Source organism: Dendrobium catenatum, unplaced genomic scaffold (assembly GCF_001605985.2).
Source record: "Dendrobium catenatum unplaced genomic scaffold, ASM160598v2 fragScaff_scaffold_99, whole genome shotgun sequence".
Classification (NCBI taxonomy): domain Eukaryota; kingdom Viridiplantae; phylum Streptophyta; class Magnoliopsida; order Asparagales; family Orchidaceae; genus Dendrobium; species Dendrobium catenatum.
This window is the reverse complement of record NW_021318561.1, coordinates 55,889-61,888: the sequence shown is the minus strand read 5'-3', so window position 1 is coordinate 61,888 and position 6,000 is coordinate 55,889.

The following is a 6,000-nucleotide window of genomic DNA, read 5'->3' as shown; positions in this document are numbered from 1 at the left end:
TAAACTGTCTCCGAGAGAGATCCGTGGAGAAAAGCATTTGCCACGTCAAGTTGATGGACTGGCCAGTCATTGTGAAGAGCAACGGTTAGCAGTATACGAATAGTTGGTAATTTGGCAACTGGGCTAAAAGTTTCAGTATAATCCAGCCCGTATTCTTTATTATTTCCCTGCGCAACAAGACGAGCTTTGTATTTAGCAATGGAACCGTTAGAGTGTAGTTTCGTACGATAAGTCCATTTGCATCCTAGTATGGATGCATTTGGTGGTGGAGATACTAGATCCCAGGTGTCTTGCTTTTGAAGTGCCCAGAATTCTTTGGCCATGGCTAGGCGCCATTCGGGAAGTTTAGATGCTTCGGTATAACCTGATGGAGAAGAAAATTTATCAGTGTTAGGAGCATGATGCAACAGATTTAACCGGGTAATGGGTTTCAGATGTCCCGTTTTATGGCGGGTTAGCATCTGATGAGTCCCTTGAGAGGGCTGCTGTGAATGTTGAATAGGTAATGGATCAGTAACAGGGCCGGTAGTGGAGACTTGATGATATGCAGCCTCTGTTTGCTGTGTAGTTGGACGAACAGCCTGTGTTGATATAACCGGTTTGACAACAGAATTGGAAACAGAAGTTGGCGTTAGGAATAAAGGAGAAATCGTATCAGAACCAGATGTTGTAGAGCTAGTGAGATTGGCAAACGGGTATTCTGTTTCAACAAATGTTATATGACGAGACATAATGATGTTATTATTGCACGGATTTAAGCATTTATACCCTTTATACCTGTCCGAGTAGCCTAAGAACACGCATTTAATTGTTTTGGGCCGAAGTTTGTGCCTTTGATGGCTAGGTAATATAGGAAAACAAGCACACCCGAATGTTCTGAGCTGATTGTATTTGGGTTTGCTATGATACAACATTTCATATGGCGAGATGTGTTTGGTCACCGAGCTAGGCATACGATTAATTAAAAAAATAGATGTTAGAACTACCTCAGGCCAGTACCTGTAAGGAACTGATGCTTTATGCATGAGAGTACGATCTGTTTCAAGAATGTGTCTGTGTTTCCTCTCGGCGACCCCGTTTTGTTCCGGAGTATAAGGACAGGAGACTTGGTGTTGAATGCCATTATTCTTAAGAAATGTTATAAACGAGTGATTGAGATACTCGCCTCCTCCATCCGTACGAATAGTCTTAATCTTTTTAGACAATGCGTTTTCAACATATAATTTGAAATGTGTAAAAGTAAAAAGAACATCAGATTTATGTCTTAAAGGAAAAATCCAGGTAAATCGCGTGAAATCATCTATAAACGTGACATAGTAAAGATAACCTGTGTGAGACGACATGGGAGCAGGACCCCACAGGTTGGAGTGAATAAGAGATAAAGAAGAATGAGAATTAGTGGTAGACGTATCAAATCTTAGTTTATGACTTTTGTTCATGATACAAGATTGACAGTCTATGTTATTTTTGAAAATCTTTAAGTGTGGATTGCTGCTAGCGATGCTGGTAAGAGTCCGATGGTTGGGATGGCCCAATCGATCGTGCCATAGAGTATTCTGAGCTGTATGACTATGAAGTGCGTGCTGTTGATGAGTGGCGGTCGGCGTGCGGAGAGGATACAACCCGTTCTTGCACGGTCTCTTAAGAAGAATTCGATGGTTCATCAGATCCTTAAACACAAAACCAAAGGGATCAAAAGTGATAGCAAGATTGTTATCCTTAGTTAGTAGTGAGATGGAAAGTAAATTATAATGAAGTGTTGGTGTGTGAAGGATGTGAGATAGAGTGAGCTTACGAGAGGGAGTCGGTAGCAAGCCTTTGCCGGAGTGAGCTATGCTGACCGAACTCCCATCGCCGATGGTAACGCCGTCTGATCCTTGATAAGAGTTTGAGATGTAGAGGTTGTCAAGAGATCTGGTCATGTGTGATGATGCGCCTGAGTCAAGAAACCAGTCCGTGTAGGACTGATTTGAGTCCGCCGCTAAAGCAGTGGATGATTGCCGTGATGGAGATGGAACATACTGAGGATTCAATCTGTGCCAGCATTCTGGAGCAGAATGTCCTCTTTTCAAACAAATTTGGCAAACGCTGGAGGTCGACGGTGGCTTTTCTCTGGATGGGGTTCTTGAACTTGACGCACGGCTTCTGCCTCTTCTGCTACGGTCGCGAGAAGAGAGCAAAGCCGTGGTGGATTGATTTGAGGTATCAAATTGCGCCATATCGGATGCTATGTGTATTTCTTCGCTGATGAGGAGGGAATAGAGCTGATCAAGGCTTAAAGTTTGAATCATTGTCCGAATGGCTGTCTTGAAAGATTGATATTGCTGGGTAGGCCATTGAGAATATGTAGAATGATATCCTCCGAATCAAGCTGCGAGCCCGCTGCAGCTATTTGATCGACAAGTTTCTTGATGTCGTTGAGATATTGCAGCATAGTAGAATTTTTAAGGGAGATATGGTGAAGTTCATTCTTAAGTTGAATGACCTTAGATCGATTGGTAGATTGGAACCGAACTTGCAAAGCAGTCCAAATGGCAGCGGTCGATTCAAGATCGATCACGTAGGGAAGGATAGAAGAAGAGATGGTGGAGCAAATGGCAGCCGCAAGATTTTGGTCGGTTAAAAGCCATTGATTGTAAGCCGGGTTTGGAAGAGAGGATCCAGAGCTTTAGACAAGAACTTGGTCGGGAATGGGAGAAGTAGCGTCAAGAAACGAATCAAACCCATTTGCGCGACAGATCTTGAGAATTTGGGAGCGCCATAGGGGATAGTTGTCCGGTGATAGTGGAGTTTGAACAATATTCTTGAGATTTGAGAGAACGAATTTTAGAGAGGATGAAAGAGCAGGAGTGACAGAGTTGGAGGATTCTGTCGACTGGGTGATCGACGACGTTGTTGAGGACGCCATGAAACTGCCGGAAACGACACCTAATCTTCTGATACCATGTAGAAATCCTGTTCGAGATACGAGTAGAGCAAGAACAGATCGCAAACCAGACAGAAAGGAAAGAAGTAAATGATCTTATTATTCTATTCTATACAATACCACTCTATTTATAGAGTACTCAATTATGAACAGATATGTAACAGACAGCAATATAAAAGGCTATACAATCTTAAACACAACTGTTGCTTGTATGCTCTAATAAAAGATTGGTAGATGTGAATGTTGTAAATCCAAAAGAAAATGAGTTTTCTTTTTGGATTTGAATGTCTTTTTGCTGGTGGGGTCTCTTTGATGGGGTTAGCTTGATCCGTTGGAGTTTTGTGGCTGTTTTGGTGGATAGGTTTGGTAGCTTTGGTTGGTGGCTCGCCTTTGTGGTTTTTGATGGTCTGGGCAATGATGTGGCGGTTTTTTGCTCACCGCCTGAATAGTTTTGTTGTTGGCAATCATTGATGATGCTTCCTCTACTTCTATTTGGTGGCATTTGTGTGGGATGTGTGATTATGCTTATCCTTTTGCATCATCATCAATGTGGGATGTTGTTTTCTTCCTCCTCTGGATGGGCATTGCCTTGCTCTTAATGATCCGATTTTTTTAATGGGACAAAGAGTTTTCGTTCTTTTAGAGATGATCTGCCTGAGCTTTTTCCCTCACTGCACTTTTCTGGCCTAAAAATCACTTCTCACAGTGGGTTGCTATCACTATGGATTTATGAAAATGAAATTCATTCGCTTGTTGCTCCGTCGAGTCCGCTTTGGTGGGCAAGGAGTCCTATCATCAAAGAGAAGACAAATTGATATATGTGTGGCCATTCTGACTCCATTAAAATCAAATTCACTAAACCCCAATGTGGATTGAATCGGTCTAAGCCGGGTCAATTTTAAAATTAAGTTTGGGAATCTATTATCCTTCTAAAGTTAATGATAGAGACTCTAAGGAGCTTCGAGGCTTCCTACAGCTCGCCAATACTATGGTGTCAAGTGTCCTCCTAAAAGCTCCTTTAGGCTTCTACTCTATGGCAAGGAGTCCTATCATCTAAGAGATCACTAGGGGGGAGATAGAATGCCAACCTCATCAAAAGTGAGGTCAACATAGTTTTTTAAAAGCAAATTTAAAAAAAAAATAGTGAAAAAGTTTTCTTATAAATAGATATTATTTTTAATTACTAACCTCTTTTCTTAGGACAAACGACAAAAGTAATAGAAAAGCTTTTCCAAACAAAGTCTTAATTTGCCCCAAATGAAATCTTATTTAATTGATACAGTTTGATGTCTTTTGAATTATTCAAATCCCGGGAAACCTAAATTTCATATTTTTTTTAAACAGAAAATATACTTTCACATATATATTAATGCATAAATGTTTATTTTATTTATATGAACCGAAATAGAACTACAATTTTGATATATAAGGGCATATATAAATATAAAAGCAGTCGAACTTATTAAACTTCAGTGTGGAAGAATCTTTAGAAGAATTAGCTTTTAATATGGAACAAAATTGCAATATTAATATGGAGAAAATTTTTAAAATGAAGCTTCTAAAATAGTATTACATCGGCAAAAATGATAATATATGATGCATAAATAGACTAAATTTATGTCATTGATACAATGTTGTTTTGTTCATACAAATGGAGTATTGTTGTAATAATTACTATAAACTTATTATAAATATAGAAATATTTATGCTATACATATAATTGTCATTAATTATTTTAATAACTTTTGAATGCTGTTTTTTTTTTTTTTTAATTCTTAGTTTACGCTAAGTTCACGTCATAATATTATTTAAATTAATAAGAAAATAATAAAAATGCACGATCATTAAGTTTGCATTCTTAGTATTTTAAAATTTCATCAAATATGGTAAGAATTCAAAATTAATAAGTAATGTAATAAAATTATATTTGTAATATGTAGAAATAGAATTGTATCTCTATTAATTTTCCTACATTATTAATGAACAAGTTCTTTTAGATGAATGACATTGATATAAATATGACTTCATGAGTCCCTCAATTAAATTTAGCGATTCTTTGACCTGATACATCGAATGAAGAACTGGTTATCTGACATATCAGATTTGATTGAATTCGTAAATTATTTTTATGCAATGAGAGAATTATTCTCGCTTAATTGCTAGAAATGCTGGTCGGAAAGTCTGATTGCTCCGAAATTATAAAATAATAAAAAAATCAGTGCAATAATGGAGACAGTGGTCAAGCCTTTGATTAATTAATTATTTATTCATTGGAGAATCCAAAATTTTCTCCTTATTTAGACTGCATGAGACGAAAATATAGTAATATCCATCCAATTCACTCCTTCAGCGTGCCGTAGATGATAACCCCATGAATTATGGCTATAGCTTCGTCGTCATCTAGTTGGGGCCGCTAGCCTTTTTTTTATTTTATTTGTGTGTCGATCATCATATTAAATTAAAATATTAAATTATTTCTATTTACAACGGCAAATATTTAGCCTACAACAAAATGAGATACATGATTTATTTTATTTTTACTTAGGATAAGATCACTTATTTCAAATGGTTTTTATATCATTAGAAGCATGGATATGAGCTATTTTTCTTTTTAATTTAAATGTAGTGGGCTTTCAATATGAGTTTCGTTGTCTTGTTCTTTTGGTCCACTAGTCTAGAGCCCATTTGTCATCACCTTTTGCTTCTCTCTTTTACTTTTATATATCTTTTAAAATTGGCAGAATATGTTTGTTTTGAATTTTGTAACTATTTTTTATTTCAAAAAATAAATAAAGAGATTTTTAAAACACCTAAAATTTTTAAATGACTTTAATATTTTTAAAACAATAATTCTTAACTATTCAACCTCATGAATTACATTGATCTATTACCTAGCCATCATTGATCAATATCAAGTCTGCTTGCCACTTATTAAGCCTATCTTAAAGCCTACAATGTCTATTATTTTTAGTTAAATCATAAAATAAGACTTCATTTAGGACAACTTTTTTACTAATTTTTAAAACTTTTTATACAAAATTTTTAAAATTATTATTAAAAATAACTTCAAAAAA